Source organism: Castor canadensis, chromosome 6, assembly GCF_047511655.1.
Source record: "Castor canadensis chromosome 6, mCasCan1.hap1v2, whole genome shotgun sequence".
Taxonomy (NCBI): Eukaryota; Metazoa; Chordata; class Mammalia; order Rodentia; family Castoridae; genus Castor; species Castor canadensis.
Window position 1 is genome coordinate 133,809,179 of NC_133391.1, and position 24,801 is coordinate 133,833,979.

Here is a 24,801-nt window from a genome sequence, read left to right on the forward strand (position 1 = left end):
CAGGTTATCTCTACTTGAGTAGATGAAAATTTGTTTAAATGGTGATGGGTTAAGATCTGAGATAATTATGCCTTAAATTTAGAAATGTAGAAAAATGTCTAAATTCTTTGGGCATAAATCCAACTAGACTTAAAACAAAAATTTTTTAGGTATTTGTCATTCTGTGTATGTCCACAAAAAATGATAAGAGGCTTAGATTGTGAACCTCTGATGGCATCTGACTTGATGGTCTTGTTAGTCTGCTGAAAACAAGGACCGGCAGCAGCACCTGACAATCCAGATTTGAAATTAAATTCAAGGTGAGTATATTACTCACCTTGCCCAAATTGGTAAATTCAGCTGTTTTCTGATGCTTCCCTCAAAGGCTTCTTTTCTCTTCTATTTGCTGTGTGTGTGTGTGTGTGTGTGTGTGTGTGTGTGTGTGTGTGTGTGTTAGTATTATTAGTTTAGTTTAACTCTTGTTATAAATTTTTAAGAACAATCCCCCCCCCTCAAAAAAATTTTTCACTAGGGGATTTTTAACACAGGTTTAGTAAGAATAACATTGTGGCTGCAGGCCTGGCTCAAGTGGTAGAGCACCTGCCTAGCAAGCAGGAGGCCCTGAGTTCAAACCCAGTAACTCATACACACACACACACACACACACACACACACACACAAATAATATTGTGAATAAAAGACAGGACAACAGTGAACATTAGAACCTTTGTGTTGGGTGAATTTAATTTTTAAATTTCTTCAAGTCATTGAAAGGGACAAAGAATGCATGTAGGCACTGGAGTTAGGAGGAAAGACCCAAATCCATTGCTATGTTTCCATTTAAAATTAAGGAAGCCAATTCAGTACAAAATAAATGAGCATAACAAATACCTCAGATCACCCACCTCTGAGATACCTAGGTGGAAGACCCTTGTTTTCTAAATAGGTAACTATTATATCAGCATTTGCCATGGCTTCTGTTTAAAGTCAAACCAAAATAAGGCAACTTTCTCTTCTCTCTTTTTTTAGAGTTCAGTGTCTTTTTCTAGTCCTGTTTTTGGCAGGTGGATGTTTTGATGCTTTGAGCATTGAAATGCCTCCTAAATGTTGGTCCCTTTGGGTATTAAACATATTGATCTCTTGATGGGATTCAGGGGATGGTTTTTTTGTTCCATTACTTCCTACAACTAAAACAGCATATAGCTTTCCTCTCTGATGAACTTTCTCACCCCATGCCTTCTTTCTTCTTCAGGTTTATCCTACTTTACTTTTAAAATTTTTTATTATATTATTGTTGTTCTCTGGGTACATTGTGACATTTATGAAAATGCTTATAATATATCTTAGTTAAACTTAACCTCCTCCATCATTCTCCTTTATCTTCCCCTCCCCCAGGTTTCTGAATTTCTTATGTCTTCTAACCATTGGAGGAAAAAAAAATCAAAGAACTATAGATGGCACTTTACTTTGATTCCTTCATTCTAATCTGAGAGTATATATAGTGTAATTATTTGGTGGTTCTTTGTTCCAGCTGATTTTTTCCCTTCTCTGAACAGACCTGCTCAATTTGAGTTTAAAGGTATTTGAGAAAAACGTTGCATGAGGAAGTGAGGAGTGGACTTGGAGTCTGTCTACCAAGGATTTTGTCAGAGATTAATGGATATTCTTCTCCTAGAACTTTATGACTGAGTTCATACAATGACACCATTTGAAAACAAAGTCACATTATGGTTTTCTAGACAAGAAGAAATTTGTTTATACTGCCTTGCGTAAGAAGCATAAAGTACTACCCTAAATAGTTTGTTTGCAAGTATTATACTGTTAAAATGAATTCTCTTATAGTCGGTGCTGGGAGTTTGACACCCTGTGATTCCTCACAACCTTTATCATTCATGAGTACCTTGCTTGTGGAAAATCACTAGGATCTAATCATTTGTCATTTAAAATACTATTAAGATCCTCCTGTTTTAAGACATATAGTTGGACTTTACTTTAAGAAAACTCTGTGTGTGTGTGTGTGTGTGTGTAGTATGTATATTTAATATAGGTGTATTTTTAATATAGGTGTGTTTATTGGTAGGTTTTAGTAAATAATTTTTATTATTACTAAAGTATTATTGGTTTTATTAAAATTTTGTACCAATTTTTCTTTAAGTATTGTCCCAATATATGATTGATTTCGATATATATTTTCCAGACCATTTCTATAGCATAAATTGAGTTTAAGATTCTCTTTTGTAAGTATTAGTATTAATCACTGTAATCCCACTTTCCTGAAAAAAATTTCTTCTTTTAAAACAATACTGGCCTATTTTACTAGGTTTCAACATCCCTGAAACCTTCCATCCACGACTATCATGTACAACTTTAACTTCATGTTAAATTTCTTTGGGAAAATTCTCTCTAAGCTGTTGTGAAATTAAAATCTTACACACCCCTCCCTTTGTGCTCTGGGACAAAATGTCTCTGTAAATAAAGAAAAGAGAGTAAAGCAGTAATAGGTAGAAGATAATGAAATCTAGTAATGTCAAAATGTAGCTGCTGTTCTTTTTTCCTATCTTGTACTGTGATGAGTACCCCTGCCATATCTTGATTTGTTAATTAAGAAAGCTGAAATGTTAGCCTAGGGTGGTAGTATGGCTAATAACATTTTTATGTGTACTGTAGGTTTTCAGTATTTTGTGTCTTTCTCATTTTTGTTATGGCTTTTTCTCTGGTAGGCTAGGGCTGGGCTGCCATTTTAAAGAGGAGTCAACTGAGGACTGAGCAAACTGTGAGACTTGCCAGATTACACCGCAATGTGCAAAGCCCCGTGATAACACAGAGTGAGCCCTGAGGTAGAAAGGAATGACTCTGGGAGGAACTTGTCCTTGCACAGCATCCATGGGAATTGTGTCCAGGGAGTTCAATGGGGCAGGTCATCAGAGGAGGACACCAGGGCAGTACAAGAAGGCCATATGCATCACTTGGCCCATGTGTTAACCACATGAAACTTTCTTTGGGACTGGAAAATGCCTGACATGGCTAACTTAGAATATATCACTTTGCTTGTTTCTGGCCCCATGCTTATGTTTAATGCACAGTGGATGCTGTTGCACTCTTTGAACATTGCTGTAGCTTGCTGACCTGGGGGAGCCTGAAGAAAAAAAAAAAAAAAGCCAGTTATCTACCACAGTTCTAAATCATACTTTAAAACAACAAAACATTTTAATATCTGTAGCTGGAAGGGAAATGTTTGGAGCTGTGCTACTGGCAGGCAAGAGTGTAGTGACTGAAGAAGAGATGATTCTTGGGCCAGTTTTGGACACAAAAAAACTGAACTCCACTAAAAAGAAACCCAGGCAGACTCTCCTGTCCAGCTTCCCAGTAAAGTCAGAGGGGACAGTCCTGGCAGTACTATGGATTTGTATGCTGGGATATAAACAGCAAACCTCTCAGCCCTGTGGCTATAAAAAGAAATATTTTTATGATGTATTCGTTGTTTAAGAGCAGGCTGTGAGTTTTGTTTAACATTTAATTCCTATGCAGTTCAAAACCCAGAATTCTATCTTCTTTAGTGCTTAAGCTCTTTCAGATGTTTTTATTGTGTAACATTTTCTCCAGATTCTTCTTTTAATGTATGTTTTTTTTCCTCACAATCTGTTAAAAGATCAGTTTGTGTGAATCTTGACACTGTGATGCTGTTTCATGGTTTTAATTTGAATGTGAGTTTTTGCAGCTGGAAGCATATGATTAATGGCACAGACTTGTTTGTCACAAAAACAGATGATATTTTACATTTAGTCAAGATACATTGAAAGCTTAACTGCTTATATTTTACTGGACCTAAGTCACATTTTAATTCACTTTTGAATTCTGTATATCATTTGAATTCATCTTAAACCTATATTTCTCATGAAGTAACTGGCTATTGAAGATATTTGAAGGATGGTTAAGAAAATTGCATATTAAATATACATTGTCCATTAGTTAGGTAACCAAAAAAATTTTTTTTCTGAAAATGGTATTGAGTCAATGAGTCTGGGAATCAGTGTGCAAAAGATGGAGAGAATGGTCATAGAGTTTAAAAAAATCATTTTTGATTGCTTACATATTTTTGTGTACTTTTGCAGTTTATTCACACATTAAGGCCATGGCCCTGTTCTCCTTTGCCTCTTGCCCTCTTGGACTGTTCTGACCCACATGAGATATGGCAGGTCTTCCTGATCTTCTGTCCTCACTCTGGAGTCCAGAGTAGGTAATGGGTGCATTTGTTGCAGTGGTCCAAGCCATCCTTCTCAAAAGCATCAGAAAACTTGGATATGTCATCTTCTTCAGAAATGAGTCTTACAAATTATTTGAGGTATCTTATGGCTTTCTGTCTCTTTAGCTCATAAAATAATATGAGAATATCTGTTAAGTCAGCTGCTACTTAAACCTGTTAAGTTAAATAGGAATTTGCTGTTTTCATATCCCTGGCACGTGACTGCACAGTCTCATATTGAAGACTTGTATGGTGAGGAAGTCAATGTCCTAAAAAGCATGTATGTACGCCATACTCTAAGAGTTGTAATTACTTCAATTTGTTATAATTTACTAGAATCTAACTTTCTGTTTGTTTTTTAAAATGGACCCACAAGTTCTGCCTTGTGGAGCCATATTAACAAATACATCTTTTCTAGACAGTAATTCAGAAATTAGATTACCCTGAAAGATTGTTTTTCTAATCTAAATATCTTCCTTTCCTGAACTGTTTTTCATATGATATGGTCCACTCTATTACCATTCTGGATGAGTTTTAAGTTATGGTAGCCTCTTGTAAAATGTGTCCAGAAGTGGGATGTTCCAGGTGTGGTGTGACCAGTGACACACCTCTTTCTTCTTTCCAGCCCATTAATTTCTCTTAACTCCAGTAATACACATCACAGCACCCCATTGGCTCATATTTAATATACTGTCAAAACACCCAGCTGCTTTCAGTCAGATCTTTCCTATTCTGTTCTTTGGTTAATTTTTTATTCCAAATATCAGACATTACTTATATCTCTATTAAATTTCATTGTGTAAGTGCTGGCTCATTGTTCCAGCTTGTCAAGAACTTTTTTGACTTTTTAAATTTTGTCATCCAACATGTTAGCAATCCCTTTCAGCTTTAGACCATCTGTAAATATTAATATGATATCTTCAAAGTTTTTGTTCAGTTAAAATGTATAAGCATGTATCAAATCATCTACTCTGCTAGTCTCATATACTCTCTGCTAGGGGTAATAAGATGACTAGAATGTAATCAATCATTCCTTCAGGGAGTGCACAGGCTACAGGGAATAATAGACAAGCAGTTACGTAACTAAAATGCAGTGTGGTAATTGCTATAATAGAGTTATGTGTCAAGTGCTGTCAGTACCAATGTTGGTTGCAAACCATAGAAGACCCACCTCCTTCCATGTTGGCATATGTCCATTAATTTTTGGTTGTGGCAGCTGTCAGCTTTAATGATACTACTGTCACCTGATTTGCCCCCCCCTTTTGTTTCATTCTTATGCAAGGACACAAGAAGGTCATCAAATTCTGTCCTGAAATGATCGCAACCTATGGTACCCCCCAAATGGACCAACCTGGCAAGCCAGTCCAAAAGGGACTGAGAATTATTTAGAAAAACTTATTCTTAGTGAGCCTATGGTGGTTTGTTTTTAATTCTGGGGCAATATTTGCCTATCACCAATCTTCTGGTAACATTCCCATTTTGCATGGTTATATAACATTGCTTAGAGCACTTTTATGATGACATCAAGTGTTGCTATCTTGGTATTTGATCTGTCTGGATGGATCTGGAGACTTAAGTTAACTTAGAGAAGCTGCTTACACTCTCTCCTATCTTCAAATCCCTCTTAACTCTTTCCAGATTGAAAATCATACTTTTAATGTTCTTTCTGGTTTCTTTGCTTATCTGTACTTAACATTTTTGCGAATGTAAATTCATTTTAGCCTTTAGTCTTTCCCCTTCATCTTGTTCTATCTTTTCCTTTAGGATGACCAGTCATGGGCTGGTTTTTCTCTTTCTTCTCCTCCATTTATGATATTGAAACCCTTCATAGAATCTAGGGTAAATGATCTTTTTTGGTATTATGGTCTCTAGGATAACACTTCACCCATTTCTTCTTGGAAGGTCACAATTAAATTCAGATAGCTAGATTCATCATTGTCTTTTCATTATTCTTTGCTGTGAAACTGCCGATTGAGTAAGCAATACATTTATCAGAGCAGAGGATGTTATATATCAGAGCATCTGACTCTGATAGTGTGACTGTCACTAGCAGTGTGCCTGCTACCAAGACTGGACAAGTCATATCTTTTGGCCATGAATAATAGGTGTCTATATGTGTACATACTGTTAACATATACTACTTTGTTGTTCTTCCTTGGGATTTTATTGCTGACCTGCCCTCCTTATTGTCTCATTTTTCTCAGAACATCTATCAGTACTTCTAACTCAGACTGACTGGTAGGGATTTTTGATTCTTTAATATAGCTTGACAGTTTCTAGTGATTGCTGATGAAATAATTTAACTCTCAGTTTCTGTGTCCTTGGTGGGAAGTTCGCAGATCTCCTGTACAGCTATGTTGTCCTGTATTCCTTGGTATAGATCTGATACATATGTGTTTATCTGATTTTTTCTAAGAACATATATTTTTTTGACTTTCTGAATATTTCCTTAAATGAGATATTAAAAACAGAAAAATTTAGGATCAAAATACTTTAAGCTCAGCTGCATAGTATAAAACTGTTTTATAGAAACTTTATATAGATTTGTATCCCTATTAGGAATACATTTTGTTGTCTGTATTATTGCATCTTTTCTATTTTAAGACATCATTTAGATTTTTCTTTTTGGTAATTAGGTAAGTGAAAAATGGTAACATATAATTTTAGTTTGTATTTTATACCTGAAATTGAATTTTTTCTGTTTACATCTCCTTTGTAATTATTCTTGCTTCTTGATCATTTTTTATATATTAGTTATTTCACATGAAATTTCAGGTTAAAAATTCCCTTGAGATTTTGGTTGGTAATACATTAAATTCCTTAGTAAATTTGGGAATCATTAAAATTTTTATTATACAAACAACTTTTTTTAGACAAATAATGTTTGTGTGTCATATAAATTTGGGGATATATTTCCATATTAGCATATCTTGTAATTGCATGGATTTTTAAAGGTAGTATTATAAAGCTATTTGAAAACATGTTAATTTTGTTCTAATCACCTATGGAATCATGTTATTTCTGAGTTTTCCAATTCGTTCTTTTGGATTTATAATGTGTGGTCATCTGAAAATAATGGTCATTTTGTCTCCTTTCCAGTGGTATTATTTCTTACAACAATTTTCTGTACTGCTAGGACTTTAAAAACAACACTGAATAATTCCAGTAATATTGTAGCCACATTAGGATATTACTAGCTACATAAAAAATATTTAGAAAATGGTGGAGGAATTTTACTTGGATTTAGCTGTTCTAAATGTTATTTATTGTACATAAATAACATTAGCACAAAATAGAACATTGCTGATGACATTGTAAACTATAGATGGTAAAGTACTCTGGCTCTTCAGAGTAGGGAGAAGATTATGTACAAATGCAGTAAAAGGATCAGTTTTGTGGGTCAGGTAGATTTAATACAGGCTTTAGAATAGATTACACTTTTTTTTTTCCTTTTTCTTTTATTATTCATATGTGCATATAAGGCTTGGGTCATTTCTCCCCCCTGCCCCCACCCCCTCCCTTACCACCCACCCACTCCCCCCCCTTCCTCTCCCCGCCCTCAATACCCAGCAGAAACTATTTTGCCCTTATTTCTAATTTTGTTGTAGAGAGAGTATAAGCAATAACAGGAAGGGGCAAGGGTTTTTGCTGGTTGAGATAAGGATAGCTATACAGGGCATTGACTCACATTGATTTCCTGTGTGTGGGTGTTACCTTCTAGGTTAATTCTTTTTGATCTCACCTTTTCTCTAGTACCTGTTCCCCTTTTCCTATTGGCCTCAGTTGCTTTTAAGGATCTGCTTTAGTTTCTCTGCGTTAAGGGCAACAAATGCTAGCTAGTTTTTTAGGTGTCTTACCTATCCTCACCCCTCCCTTGTGTGCTCTTGCTTTTATCATGTGATCAAAGTCCAATCCCATTGTTGTGTTTGCCCTTGATCTAATGTCCACATATGAGGGAGAACATAGGATTTTTGGTCTTTTGGGCCAGGCTAACCTCACTCAGAATGATGTTCTCCAATTCCATCCATTTACCAGCAAATGATAACATTTCGTTCTTCTTCATGGCTGCATAAAATTCCATTGTGTATAGATACCGCATTTTCTTAATCCATAGAATAGATTTCACTTGAAGATGGAGGAAACGTAGGTTCCTAGCAAAAGGCAAGGTCATAAATGGAAGATCTTGGCACCTGGGAAGTATGACGGGTGAAAGGTGAAAATGTGAGCAATTCATTTTGGCCTGTGTAAAAATTCCATAGGTGGTATGGAAGAAGTCAGTGTTAGGTTAGTTGCTTCCAATCAGGATCTTTGAATGGCAGGCCTTGCTCTTGGACCAATTCTTCCTGAAGATTTTCATATTACCAGACATATTGAAAATGATAATTTTTTATGGTATATAAGGAGAAACAAAAACTGCTTACTGCCAAAGGTCAAGAGATTTGGGGAGCATACCCTAGGCCCCACTGTACACCCCAAGGGCTACAGGAATCTCCATAAATCTGTAATCCTTCCAAGGTGCAGCCTAGCTAAGAAGGACATAGGATTGCTACTTCAGAGTTTATCTAGACATATTTCTCTCACAATTTTCAAATTAAAGCTGTGTCGAGCTTTTTGCCCAGAAAACCACTTCCTCTCTGCAACACATACAAGTATCAAGTATCAAGAGTCCTATTTCCTTACTTTACTGTTAAAACATGGCTTTTAATTGAAACGAAAGATGACAATGTATCTGTGTTTCAAGTTCCTTTGTTTTCTTCCAAGTTGTAATCACCTTATAACAAAGGCAGATTCCTCAGGTCTGTATCATTATACTTGTTTCATCCTCCTTGCTTTTAATTTTGTGATCCTTTTGAAGAATAATTGCATCTCAGTGCTGATGTACCTGAAATTCTCTCAAAATTAACTGTGATCTACCAATAAATACTGTGATCATTTTTCAGGGAATTAGTACATTGCTCTCAAATAATAATTAATCAAGTCCTTCCATTTCAAATCTGAAAAAGCCATTGTAGACTAAACAAAATTATCTTAATGAGCAATTTTCTATAAAATGGTTTTCCTTGATTAAAAAATTGAGTTTGAAATACGAAACTATCATGATTTAATGATGTTATATCTTCCTTGGCTGTTGCATTAGCAACAAAAGATATTTCTCAGAGCATTTTATCTCTTGATATTTAACCAATTAAATTAATTATGAACATAAAAATAAATCTTGAGTTAATATTTTATGACATTTTAATACTGAGAATGGGTTCAAATATGATTTTAATTTCCTTTAGATGTAACAATGGTAACTTGAGTATGTTTTTTAAAAGGTTCCTTATCTTTTAGAGATATATACCAAAATATTTACATGTGAAATTATGTAATATTTGAGACTTGCATCAAAACAATACAGAGGAAGACGTGGAATGAGGTTGGATTGGCTAGGACTGATAGTAGTCAAGGCTGGATGATGCCATTCATCATGCTTTTATAATTACATGTTATTTGCTCGAGAGTTTTCATAATTCTGAATGAAAATATTGCAGTATAACTCATTGTTTGATCAACATCACAACTACAGAGGGAGGGTGTTAGAGCTGAACTGCTGTGCTTTTACTTCTGTTCTTTGCCTTGTTTTATTGACTGATTCCCTCTTGCTGTTTAATTTCTTAATTTCTTTTTTATCATAGTTATTTCTTCATACTATTGTCTACATGCCTTTTTCTTGTGAATTCTTTCTTTTCTCTTCCTCAAAATGATTTACTACTTCTAATATGCTCTGAGTAAAGAGCCAAGAAATTAAGTGTAATCACATTTTTTTTTTTCTAGGCAAAATTTCTGTGTGGGCCCAAGGGACTTTTTAGAGTGTGAAAGCATGTTTAGAATGTTAATTTAGGGGCATTTCTGTTGATTGCCCCTCAAGTCCTAGTTTTTAGCTGTGTTCAGGATAGTTGATGCACCCTTAATTGTCTAGATATATTAAATAATCATATTGTTGAAGAGTACAAGGAGGAGATTAGTTTTGCTTGTTTTTAATGCAGTTATGATGGTAATAAAATTTATTACAACTCATTGACTAGAAATTTAACTTGACAATTTTTAGTAATACTTTAAGAATCAGAAGAGTAAATGTGCTTTATTGGAGATACTCGTGTTGCTCAAAAGAAGGTTGAAGCTTAAATGACATAGTATCATAATGATATTATCAACTCAGTGACCCGATAGGCTATGAGCTCATAAGGCAGGTAGGAGTCATGTCTAATTGGTTGGTCACTGTAGTTCTGATGTCCAGTGTTAATGTCTAATATATAGAAGCCACTCAATAAATGTTTGTTAGTTGGTATAGTGAGTGATAATTTGGGTTATATCATTATTCTTATCTCAGTACACATGGATATAGTGAAGAGTGTATGCTGGTTCCTACCGTAGCTACCTAAGATAGTCAGAATTGTTCTCAAAACACAAGTGTAGAAAGCTGTCAGTCCAAAGAGTCATAAAAAGCTGGACATGAAACCTATACTTGTTACTATAAGACTAGCTCTGTACATTAAATTATATGGTGTTTTTTAGGATTATAATGGTTAGACAAAGCAATTTTGTAAAAGTAAAATTAAGGAAGGCTTCACAGGGAGTTCACATTTGAAATGCCCATAGGAATTTTCTAGGTAAGTTGTAAGTGGAGCAGAGGAAAAACAACCAGAGGAAAATACATGATGGAGCTTCCAAGTGTCCAAGAGCTTGGCATTGACATTGGGCTAGAAAGGAGGGGGAAGAAGGGTGACTGAGGATTGACTGACTCTTAGGAATAACAGATAAGGGATTAAGAATGCCTTTAAAACTCAGTTTGAATCTGGGCTGTCAATCCCTAGACAGGGAATTCAGGAGACTGTTGAGGGGGAAAAAATACACAGCAAGAATGAGATCATTTGGGGATGAGCTGAGTTTAAAATACCTGGGGAACAGCTAAGAGGGAATGTAGGATAGACAGTGAGGAATAACAGTATTGATTGATGCCCTGGGGAAAATGAATTGGGAGCATTTGTACAAGTGTCTTCATGATACAGAGGTAGCTGAAACACAGTAATGAAGTCATTCCCAAGGCAGGAGTGTGAGGAAAGGAACTGATGAATAGAATGCAGAGAAATATCAGTAGAGATGGTTCTCAGCTCAAGTTCTGTGTACTCTGAGGACAGGTGTCCCTTTCATTTTCTTATCACTGGAGTACAGCACAGCCCACGTGGCATCCACCAAATCCTTACAGCAATTTTTTTTTTTAATGTTGCCTTTAGAAGACACATTTTGAGCCAGACACAGTGGCTCATGCCTATAAACCCAGTTGCTCAGGAAACAGACATTCAGAGAATCCTAGTTTGAGGCCAGCCCTGGCAAAAAATTAGTGAGAACTCATTTCAACAAATATCTGGGTGTGGCTGTCACATTTACAATACCAACTAACATGGGAGGCATAGGTAAGAGATTGTGGTCCCTGCCGTGCTTTGGGCAAAAAGGTAAAACATTATCTGAAAATTACTTAAAGCAAGAAGGGCTGGGGATGTGGCTCTCGTGGTGCAGTGTTTGGCCAGCAAGCACAAGAAACTGAGCTCAAACCCCAGTATGGTTTCTCCCCTCCTCCTAAATTTTTTTGAGAATGCAATAAATAGTGTTGAATAGAGCAATTACGGGGTTATCAAGAACACCAATGGTAAATTATCAAGTTTTTTTTCTCCCTTTAATTCACTAATCCACATTTAGAAGTTTCTTTCTGGCTGCTACAGTGTGACAGTTTACCACAAAGTTAAGAGACTTAAAATAACCCATATTTCCTCAATAAGTAATGCACAGAATTACCATATAACCCAACAATTCCACTCTTAGGTAATATGCCCAAAAGAATTGAAAATGGGTGCTCAAACAAAAACTTATACACTAATGTGCATAACTATTCAGAATAAAGATGTAAACAGCCTCTGTGTCCATCAGTAGATGAACAGACAGACAATATGGTGTATTCTTCCAATAGATACTGTTCATCCATACAAGGATCTCCTTCTAAGTTTCCATTTTTGTTGGCAGATTACAGTCCCCCAGGATTGGTAGACTGAGGGCCTCAGTTCCTTGTCATATGTACCTCTCCAACATGGCTGTTTGTTTCATAAGAGTTTGCCAACAGAGAAGGCAATGGAGAGAACCTGATAACAAGATGGAAGGTAGAAGTTACAATCTTCCATAACTTAATCATAGAAGAGATATCCCATCACTTCTCCACATTGTCTTTGTTGGAAGCAAGGTATCAGGCCAGCCTACACTCAAGGGGAGATTACAAAAGGCGCCAACACAAAAAGATAGGAGTCAGTGGGGGTCATCTTAGAGACTGTGTGCCACAAACGTGTAACAGTAGCTCTCAGCATGTAATGTTTCTGTGAGACTTTGGCAATTGATGTTGGAATGACCATGTTCTCTTCCTGATAGACTCCCAAATCACTCAGTGTGCACCCATGACAACACTATGCCGTGTATAAGGAAAGAGAGGATGTAGTTCTTAACTTTATGAAAATACAAAATATGGGTCATTCTCTTGATGGTGCCTGCTTTTGTGTAGAAAGTCATCTTACACACTGATTTTTAACAAGAGCACATAACCTTAGATTGATACTAAGACTCTGTGTGTATTGAAAGAAATCTGATTCTTGAGGTTAATTTTTATATTTAAGGGCAAGATAAAGTCTTGATTCTGTCCTGAAACCAATGAATGCAGGGTAGGATGGATAATGTGTTTCTTTTCCTGCTAATTCATTTTGTGTTTGGCCATTTGCGTAAAAGGGAAACTATTCAAAATAATAGCAAGTCTATGACTAGTGTGTTTAAAACAAATGTTTAAAATATGGACATCGATCCTGCGTCAGGATGGTGAAATGTAAGCAGATTACTGCATTTTTTTCAGACTTATCATATAATTGTTTTCACTTAATCTAGAATAAGTAGGGCCAGAAAGGAGTCTCCTAATTAGCCAGCTATGAAAAGAAGTCCTAACCTTCAGCACTGTGGAACTCTACTGGGTATCTGGTAAATGTTTTTTTTTTTTGTTTGGTTGGCTTTTGTTTTTTTCAGGTACTCCATTCTCTGTCCTCAGGCAAATAGATTCTTTAATTTTCCAATCTAAATAAAACTTAGACAGTAGGCCTAGCATCATTTAAATTGCACCACCTCTGTCTTTTTCTGAGTATGATTTTCATGGAACCTGTATTTGGAAGTGAAGTGCTTGACCTCAGGCAATGTTTCAAATTCATTTGTCTTCTCATTGGTTAGTGCACTGATTCCTAATCTTTGTGCTGTGACAGTCTATTTTGTGTTACCCTCCATTCCCAAGTGCTGTATGACACAGACACACTTACACTTAAGCTAATTAAAATTAATTTCAATTCAAGAGTTCTACTTGCCTCTTGAGATAATAGGATACCTGCCATAGCATCAAAGACAGAAAGTTAGTAATTACAGATTCAGTGATATGATTAAGTGTGAAAAAATCTGTCTCATGGTATATGTTGATGTAGTGTGCTAATCTTGTTTTAATATATAGTAGTTCTGTAAAAGGGGAAGTGTGATCACTGTCAGATATGATTTTAGTGATTTACTCATCAGCTTCAGCTGTAGGAACTACTCAGTTGGAGTTGTCTGGATTGGAGGGATTATATCAGTCCATCCCCTTTATAATGTCTGTTTCTAAGCACAAAGGGAAAGCTTACTTCTGAGAATAGACAAAATGGGGCAGCTCCACTTTAGAAAGAATCTCAGAGAAAAGGAAGAATAGTTCAAGCACATGCAGAAGGAAGAGGAAGGTATTTTTAGAAAATATAAAAATGAGCCTACCTAGACTCAAATCCATGGGCAATTAGTCCACACATATTCATTAATTAACTTGTTCAACAAATATCAACTGAGTGCTCTGTGACAGATTTTGAACAGACATCTGGAGATACAGTTTTAAAAATGACAAGCAAGTAGGATCTTGGGGCATTTTTACCAAAGTTGATTAATGGAGCTCTGGAGACAGGTACCTGGTGAAGTTGGTATGCCTAAAGAAAAGCTATGAGGAAGCTTCGAGAGAGGAATGAAAAAGAGTTACAAGATTCCTGAGAAGAAGAGCCCATGGTGTGCCTACATTACTGCTTGTTGTTTGCCTATTCATAATCCAGTTATATTTTTACTTAGAAGTAGTCCTTACAGAAAAATAGACCACTTGCTACAATGGCAGTCCCTGCCTGTACCTTCACCAACCCTAAACTCTTACTAATGCAGCCACTAAAAACATGGCACTGATTTTTGATCATTTTGGCATTTCTAACAGAAGGGAGGACCAAGGGGTTGGAGATTTAGCTCAGTGGAAGAGCGCTTGCCTGGCAAGTGTAAGGCCCTGAGTTCGGTCCCCAGCACCGGAAAAAAAAAAAAAAGGAAAAAAAAAAAAAAAAAAAAGAAGGGAGGACCATATTGTCAGGCGTGATAATAACTTGGTATGTATCCGTGTGTGTACCATGTCAGCCTTGTAGATATCAACTCTCAAAGGTACTCCCCACATGCACACATAAGATCAATTAGTGTATTAGTAATCAATTTGGATTTTTCTATCATAACATATAGAAGAAAGTGTCATCCATTAACTTGATTGGCACTGTTTCTTTTAAAATCTAGTCCAAGGCAGATGTATTGAAGGACTGTGCATTTTCATCTGAAGGATGAACCTCTTTCTTGATGTGGATGAGGGGAAGAAATTGAAGAATATGAACTGCAAGAGGCTGGGGAGATGTAAGATATAGAAGAAAGTTACTAGAAAAGAAGAAAGAGTTCATCCCAAATAAAATGTGGTATATTTTCATAACATTGAGTCTGTGTGGAATTGCAAAGGAGACTATTCTATTTTGTCTGATCCATTCAGCACTTGGTAGACGTTTTAGTTCCAGAACTAATAACTCAAGTTAGTTCAGTAGATTATAGACTTAAATGGTGGCCAAATAATAATAGTAACAATAACAACAAAGTAACAGTTAATACTTAGGAACATTTAACATATTCTAAGCACTATGTTAAAGAAATTACATGATCCATCCCTATAATCCTAGGAAGTACAGTGCCTTGTTCCTATTTTCATCCTTTTAAGGGAAAGTAAGGCTTAGAATGATTAAGCTGATTGAGGTCACTCAGATGACATGTGGCAGAACTAGGCTTTGGACCCAGTGAGTCATATTTGAGAATCGATGTTGTCCATCTTTTTATCATCCTCTGGCCATCCAGGCTAGCCTCTCTGACCAGGTTGAGCCCAAGTCTAATGCATTGCCTTATTTTCTAGGAAAATTGGGTATTGAGTTCTGGAAAAAGTTGGAGCCTCTGGAAAATTCTGGAACATACTTAAACTGAAAACTCCCTGTATTTATTTGATTTGTAGTACACATTGACTTGTCTACTTATGTAATTAAAATCACAATGTATATTAGTTTATGAACATCATTATTACACATTGATGTCACCTGCCTGAAGTCTAGAGCATTCCTTTGACATTCACTCTTTTGTGATTATGCCTAAACATGATTCTGGCTGTATTTGTGTTATGACTAGAACAAAGGATTGAACCAGGCAAGAAAACTGAACTCTTCTTTTAAGATATGTAATCCATCAAAAATATCATAGAGAGCATTAAAAAAATGAAAGTGAAAATACGGATGGAATAAAATATTGTAGAGCAGAGTGTTCTTAAGGTTTTATTACAGAGCTAGGGTATATGGTAATAATTTGTTTTCAGGTCAGATTAATCTCAGGAGAAAAATTACAATTAAAGTAACAGGCAAATTTAATATTCTACTTTTGAGTATCAAGGCTTACAATCTCTGACTATGCTTATATTCTCTTCTGTATGAGACATTAGATGATTTTAAACTATGTGAATTTGTCTTAATCTAGAACCTTATACATCTCTGTTTTATCATAAGGTAGGTAAATTTAAGTTTATGATCTAAAAAACACTGGAAAGGAAGAAATTGCAAGCCATGCTAGAATGCAGTAGCATTTCCACACTTTTAAAAGATCTTATCTCATCCTGGGTATATAACAAATATCTTCTACTTCAGCAAGAATGTTCCCATTTTGTGTCTTCTGGTTTTTGTTGCTTTGGTCAGTAGCACTTTGAACAAAATTATTCACATACTAGCTCTTCTAGTCTAGCCACCAGATTTTCTAGAATACCACAAAAGTGCTTTGCCTTTTTGTGTGTCATGCCAGTGACTCAGGAATTTGCTGCTTAGTAAACACTTAGAACTTGGAATGCAAGTTGTGATCACCTTGGGGTTTATGAGTCCTCTCGGGAAATAGCCCTTTGCTTTTGCAGGGGTATAGAAGGGAATATTTTCCCAGAAGTACTCCCTTAGTTTTTTCTTTCTATGTTTTCAAGTTTTTCCTGGCTATTGATTCTTCTTTTGGGCATCAGGACAATGTGAAGGACCATAAATAAGATCAAATCAAATAGAAACACCAAAAGCAAGGGTATAGCTCTTGTTTATGGTCTTAGTGCAATGGTTAGCACATGTTTTATTGTGGCTATCTACTTCCAAATACTAAAACAGGACTCTCAGAGTCCAAACAATGAGTAAAGTGAAGTTTCTTTGTGTTTATTTAAGAAATTCCTAATATCAGATGTTGAGTGGGAGATTCCTTGGAGAACTGGGTGTGTGTCAGAAACACAAAACTTATATCCTAATAACTATACTAACAAACTACCAAAAAATACAGGTTGTTTATGCATAGGGTTTTTTTGGGGGAGGGGGACAAATTCTACAATCTGCATTTGAGAAGTCAGGATATTTTATAAAAGTTCAATTCATTGAAATATATCTATTGAGTTTCCATTATACATGAAACTTTGTGTTAGATGTGTTTAAATATGGAGATGAGCCAGACACATAAACGCACAAAACTTCCATATGACTCTTTCAATCCAATTTGGAAGATGGTATATTAATTTAGATGACTATGCTACAGGGTGGAAAGTATTACAAGCAGAACCAAGAGAAATAGACTAAACATTTCTGAGAATTTATTTCCTGCCAGAACATTAGGGAAGGTTTACTGGAGTAGGTAACGTTTGATCAGGCCCTTGAAGGGCAAGTAGTGGTTTGAATGTGCAAGAGCTGATAGGAGAAATGGCATGGTTGGAACTCCAAGCAGAGGAAATAACAAAACCCAAATGCATGAGGGTGAAAAACTTGGGTCTGGTCCAGGAGAGCAGGTTAGGTATTTGTGGAATGTATAAGGAGAGCAATAGAGAAATGTAGTAGGAATGGCTCAAGAAGCCAGGCATGCAGAGCCATAATAGTTTGGGAACCTTAAGTTATCTCCATTTCATATCTTTGAGCAGAGTGGTACTATGACTTGAGCTACTTTTCCAGACAAGTATTTTGAAATTTACTTAAGCTTGTGTACAGACCAGTTAAAAGCCATGCTGATTATCCAGATGGATGGTGTTGAAGGTGTGAGCCAGAGTGAGAATATAGAGGTGAGACAGATGTCAGAATGCAGGTATGGTCCTCAAGTATGATCGTTAGGACTTGACATTGAAGGTAATGATGTGAAATTGTGTTTGTAGTAACACAGACATCAGAACAGGTGTTGAAGGAGGATGAGATGAGAAGAGGATAATTGGCATACCATTTTATAATAGCATCTAGAACTTCGTTTTGTAAAAGGTAGACTGAGGACCACGTGTCTTGGAGTCTCCTGAAGTTGTGCTACTTTAAGTTCAGCATCTTGCTCACAGTGCAGTGATCTTTTTAGATACCAAAGTGTGTTACCACAGATTAGAATTCCGACATATTGATACGAAGGAGAATGGTATGGTCTTCTTAATTGAGATTGTATTCTCAGTTCTGGCTTGCCGTGTTTGAACATGAGACAGGGTAAGAATAAGAGTAGTTCAATGTAAGACTTTTATTACTACTGGAAAGTAACTCCAAATATGTGCCTAAATTTTAGTATATCTTAAAAAAGTCTTGGAGCTGGAGATGTGACTCAAGTGGTAGAGTGCCTGCTTTGCAAGCATGAAGTCCTGAGTTCAAACCCTATCCCACACCCCTCAAAAAAAAAAAAAAAAAACCCAAAACAAGCAAATAAAAAAATCTCTTTTGTACACTAAAGACAGTGAGTATCTAAACTCTCTCTTTCACACTTTTGAAAATGAATGAGACCTCCAAGTGCCTTTGTTTGTGTAGTTTGAGTATTTGCCATGTTAGAAATTAAAGTTGACAAATTTAAAAAAATACCTTAACTTCCTTTAAAAGAAGCACTAATAAACCCATTGCATGCTAATATAAGTAACATTTTAATGAAACATTTTAACAACTTCAAGCACAAAAAATTGAAGATAGACAAATCTTTTAAAGTCTAGCAATAGAAGAAGCTGGGTTCCCAAATCTGCTTCTGTAGTTAATCTTTTGCCATATATTGTGTGGGTTGAAGCATATGACGAAAGTCCAATCTCATATAGATTTGAAGTTCAAAAAAGAAGGCATATTTTAATAGCCTTTGTAGATAACTATTGACTATCTTCTTTGATACTACTCTGAAATTCTTCAGATGGTAGGGTTGTTTTTGTTTTTTGTGGCACTGAGGATTTAACTCCAGTTCTCATGCTTTTTGGTAGGTGCTCTACCACTTAAACCATACCCAGTCCTTTTTGCTTTTAGTTTGTTTTTTCAGATAGGGTTATGGTTAACCTTGTCTGGACTGGTCTTGAGCTGCAATCCTTCTACCATTACTTCTTGAGTAGCTGGGACCACAGCCACCATGCCTAGCTTGTTTTTGAGATAGGGTCTTGCTAACTTTTACCTGGGCTGCCCTCAAACCATGATTCTCTTGTCTCTGCCTCTAGAATAGCTGTTGTTACAGATTTATACCACTGTGCACGGGTGTGTACCACAGTATCAGGCCCAAATGATAGTTCTTTGAATTTCTGTGGTAGTGTGGACCCTGAAAACGTATCAATGAACTTTTCTTAGTTAATTAACATCCACTGGCCTATCTTATGCTTTGAGTGTATTTTAAAAATCTTTGCGTGGTTTTATAACATCATGCACTAGTCATTTGGAAAATACTGATTCATTGAATTATATAGGTCTTCCAAATGTTGACACATTGCATTTTAAATATCTGTCTGTTCTTATCACCACTAGTCTCTTCATTGAGAAACTGTCAGGCTCACAGTAGCAGAAGTGAGCTTTCCAAAATCCTAATTTTTGCTTGAAAACAAATTTTACCGTCAACAAATACTAACAATTGGTTTTTTTGAAGTGACAGGCTTACAAATCCATTTTGAGAAAATGTCTATCAAATACTCAATTCTGAATAATCATAGTTTGTCCATTGAAATTCCAAATAAAAATGGAGTTCCATGAAAAACAAAAAAGCAACTCATTTACCTTATAGGTCTAATAGTTGTACAAGTTTATCCTCCAAACAGCTTTCTACTTTGTTGCGTAGCAAAAATGTTTACTGTATACTTCCCTTTGGGTTGTACAAAATATTTAAAACTTGTGTTTAAGAGCTAATTTAATAAAACTAATAGTACCCCTTGATTAAGGTATTCTTAGATGAAACTGACTTTTTTGTCTTCCTCCTTACAAGTAGGTAGGAGTCAGGAACACAGTGATTACAAAGTAGTGCCAGGACCTGCATTCCTGCTATCTTCAGCAGTTCTGGTCACCATTGCTTTTGCAACATACATGAAAACATGGTCAGCACAGTGAAGAGAGCAAATGATGCTTCAGTCTAGCTTTGATCTTCTGGGCCTATTGAGAGGATCTCAAAGACTCCACATCGAAAGCCACTGCTTCATGTTCGCAGGCTTATTGGCTGCCTTCTGCTCTAAGTATATGAATGCTTTTGAAACCAAGTCTTGGTGGGATTTTTGTTTGTTTTGGTTTTGGTGGCACTGGTATTTGAACTCACTGCCTCTGGCTTGCTAGGCAGGCACTTTATCACTTGAGCACACCCCATAGCCATTTTTGCTTGTTATTTTTCAGATAGGTCTCACTTTTTTGTCCAGACTAATCTGGACTGGACTGTGATCGTCCAACTTGTGCCTCCTGCATAACTGGCATTACAGCATATACCACCATGCCCAGCATTTTTCTTGAGATGGGATCTTCCTAACTTTTTGTACTGGCTGGCCTCAAACCATAATCCTCCTGATCTCTGCCTTCAGAGTAGTAAGTCTTGATTTTTACTTCCATATACTAATAATTGTATTTTTGTGTTGTCTGCTACTGAGCCAGCTGGTGAAATGGCCTAAATTGGCACTTACATACTATTCTTTGGTAGTTGAAGGAGGCCTTGGCCTATAATTTTCATAACCCTCTTCTCCCTTTCCATTGGTGTCAGACCGCCTCTCAGCTGCCTATATGTTAGATTCTTTATCTGAGGGCTTTTCTTTGGCTGCTGGAACATGCTGTACCTGTGCATTTACCAAGCTTGAAATACTGGGAAGTTAACATCTGCCCTCCTCAACAGCCCTCAACAAACAGAGAGGGTTATGGGGAGAAATGGGAAAGATCTGTGGATAAGATCCGATTCCTTCATCCTAGTGTCTGTCCTGTGCTGGACTCCGAGTTCCAATAGGTTAAAATGTTGTCCCTACAGTGATTTCTGGTCTGGGAGCTTGCTTCTGTGTTCTCTCTTTTCCTGTCACTCCCTCACTCTGCCTCAATTTCTTGTATTTATCTCTTAAACTTTTTGTTCTTGGGGAATCCAAAACATGAGGCAGGAGCTCATGGAATGGCTTAAGCAGTAGAGTGCTTGCTTAGCAAGTGTAAGGTCTTGAGTTCAATCGCCAGTCCACAAAATATAAGGCAGGAGCTATTTGTTCACGTGGTTCCTTTGCTGAATGTTTTCTAGACTTTGGGACAAGGAAGGACTTTCATTTTCTTTCTTCCTTACAGTATTCTCTTATGGTATATTTTTAGTAAATATAGGCATACCTTAGTAAGCTACCCTTTTTCAAGCTATGCAGTTAGCCATATGTCTAGGAGCATGTAGGGTACTTGTTTATTCATCTTCCAGGTTTGTGAATTCTGGAGGCTTGGCAGGTTGGGTGTGAAGGAAGCTTAGGCATGGGTATGGTACTGATCAACAGATGTACTGATAGGCACTGAGGAGTAGATAGGGCCCTTAAGCAAGTCAATGCTAACCCAAGCATAGTATTCCTTAGGGCTGTAATTCTCATTAACTGCTGGCTTACAAAGCCATGCATGTTCTGACTTCAAATAGCCATTTCACGAACTCTGATTTCATATCACATGCTCTGTTGTCCTCAGTGTGCCCCACCTATCTACCCATTCCTAATTTCCTCCCAGCTTATGTTCTGCTGTCCTTCTGTCCTCCACATTGGAATACCTTTTCTCCTTTTCTCTCCAATATCAGTCTTAACCATTCATTATTGCTGTGGGCACATTTCTTAAACATGCGGTCACATAGAATGTTCACATTGAACATTCTATCCATTATTTTCTTACCGCAGCCTTTCACATTCTCTGAGAAGAAACACTATGTAGTAGAAAACAAAAAACAAAAAACAATAAATGAAACAACACCTGGTCTTTGGAATCAGACAACCAAAGTGTGAACGCTAAAGCTGCCACTTCCTCACTGAGCTTGAAACAAAGTGCTGATCCTTTTTGTGCCAGCTACTTCATCAACTAAGTGAGGACCATAAAGCCTAAAGGGTCAAAGAGGCTAGGTGTTATGTGGGGTGTGGGGTGCAGGTGTCCTGGGTAGGTAATGGCCAGGTACCAGTCATCTTATCCCAGGGCGATGCTCACTCTAGATGTCACTGTGGGTCTGGGGACTGTGTGCCTTGCCAGTGCCATAGTTACCACTTAGTGAGGGTTCTCCTTGCAACCCAAGTGTTAGTTTTCCATAATGAATTCACCATTTCCCATCTTTTTTCTAACAATCCTTTGATTACCTATAGTAATGTGACTTTTTTTTCTGACTCTTTGGAAAGCAAAGTAAGACAATACACCTCTAATGAGAGAAGATTTTTATACTTTATATCATTAACTTAGAGAGGACTTCATTTACTTTCCTATATCTTGACTTGTTTGTGTGTATAGGTGGGAAGTATGTATAGTTTGAGTCTAGCTGTGTATGTTTTAGTCTTTCCTGAATTCTTAGTATTTCAGGGTAGTTTTTTTTGGTACTGGAGTTTGAACTCAGAGCCTTGCACTTGCTTGACAGGTGCTCTACCACTTGAGCCTTGCCCCTAGCCCTTTTTGCTTTAGGTATTTTTTTGAACAGGGTCTTGCATTTATGCCTGGACTGGTCTGGGCCACCCTGGGACTGTGATTTTCCTGTTTTTGCTTCCTAGGATCACAGGCATATGACACTACACCCAGATTTTATTGAGATGGTGTCTCATGAACTTGAATTGTGAGTCTCATCATCTTCATTTACTGAGTAACTAGGATTACAGTCATGAACCACTGCACCTGGCTGTATTTCAGTTTTTACAAATGGACTATTTTAAAAACAGGCTATTTTATAGAAGATAAAAGAATCAAGAGAAGTCACCAATCAAAAAAGATTGAGGATTGATAAAAAGAATGGAACAAGTTTAAAATCTTTACTTTTCCCTCCCTTCTTTTCTTCTCTTCTTTAGATTTTTTTTTTTCTATGCTGGAAGCTCTTTCTTCTTACAGTAATATTGCTGAGGCAACCTGTGGTATAAGGCTACCCCACTAAGATTTGAAGACACATTTATAATTCGGGTTCTCTAAAACTGGCTCTGTTCTCCAATCTAATTCAGTTTTCCAAAGGAAAATTATTGATAGTCCCTTTTAATTTCTTAAGACTGTGATAAGAGGGTAGACAGAGGAGATGATCTGAACTTTGCATCCTGATTCTTTCTGCTGTCACAAGTGATTAAGAGCAGTCTCACTCAGCCTGTGGCATAGCCCTTTGCCCTCTAGGAAGCCATCTTTGGATTGGGGTGTCTTCAGTCCCTCCTATTCCAGGGAGACTCTAATCTTCCTTCTAAAACAGAATTAGATTTCTGTAGCTGCCCCTGTCATAGTGGTTTCTAGCAGTCACTCATGGCAGTAGTCAGTTATGGCATATCTAGAGTGGTAGTGTCCAATACAGTAGCCATTAGTCATATGTGGCATTTAAAGTTAATTTAAATTGAAATAAAATAAGCAACTCCATTTCCTATTTTCACTAGCCACATTGCAAGTACTAAATAGCCACATGTGGCTAGTGGGTACCATATTGGAAAGCACAGATGTAGAACATTTTCCTCATTACCAAAACTTCAATTGGATGGCACTGGTCTAGAGATCAGATTTTTCCATAGGATTAACTTTGAGTAACTGTTCTTACTGATTTCTGAATATCCCTGTTTCTAAACTCATTGGATCCTACTTCTGAAGGACAAATATTAATGAATTCAGAGGGCTGGTAGTGTGGCTCAAGTGGTAGAGTGCCTGCCTAGCATGCATGAGGCCCTAAGTTCAAGCCCCAGTGCTGCTACCCCCTCAAAAAAAAAAATGTTCTTCCAAAGAAATTTAGAGCTTTTCAATTCAACATGAGGGAACTTAACATCTCTTAGGCACAAGTAACAAGATAATCTTCTAAAATAGGCTTGACTAATAGGAATTTGATTAATCTTATAAAAAGGAGTCTTTATAATGTAGGTGGTTGGTTCTGTAGCTCAGCAGTGTTCTCAAGAATCCAGACCCCTTTGTCTTCCCGTGTAGGCACCCCAACATATAGACATGTCTTCTTCAAGGTTGACAGAAGGCTAATGCAACTCAAAGAATCTCCTTACCACCTGAAGAAACTTGAAAGCTATAAGAGAGAAATAGCATGCCTCTTTTTGATGAGGAGCAAAATCTTCTACAGAAACCCTTTGCTGCTCTCTGTTTCATCCTCACTGGCCAGAATCCTGTGTCCATGCAGCTAGCTGCAAGAGAGAAAATGAGCTCCTGGCATTTTAAAGTGCCATTACAGTAGCTGGCTCTGCTGTGAACAATATAAAAAAGACTGAAAATTTTATCAATTTTGTTTATTGCCATATACCCAGTGCCTAAGTTGGTATTAGGTATTTAGTAAATGTCTGTTAAATGAATGAATTAGGGAGTAATGAGAGGATGTTGTTAATATCCTTTGTGTGCCACAGAGATGAGCTTACACAATGAGGGCATGTCTTCTCCCTCTAATCTTTCCTTTTAAAATAACTTTATTTTTATTTTAAACAAAATAATTATAAAAATATAGTGCAATATTTTCTTTTAATTGAGTATTCTGACTTTTCCCATCTGAAGTAATACAAATAGTTCAATAAAACAGTCATTTTAAGTGTACGTTTGTATGTAGCAAGCAGCATTAAATATTAGTATATTATTTTGTTCTCTTCTTGCAAGAATTGTAATAGATGTTTCTATGGAAAAATAGTATTAATAATAGCATTGCCACCCTAAATAGTTAATCAAAAGAGTAACAGATTTTCTTGACTTTCAAACTAAATTACATGCCATTTGGCTGCTTTGCCTTTTTGGAAA

General features: G+C 36.7%; 1 protein-coding gene across 5 annotated transcripts in view; it reads left to right on the forward strand.

Annotated features, from left to right (window-relative positions):
* Arl15 (ARF like GTPase 15) overlaps nucleotides 1-24,801 on the forward strand; it is a 384,701-nt gene that overhangs the window by 158,435 nt on the left and 201,465 nt on the right. The window lies entirely within an intron of this gene.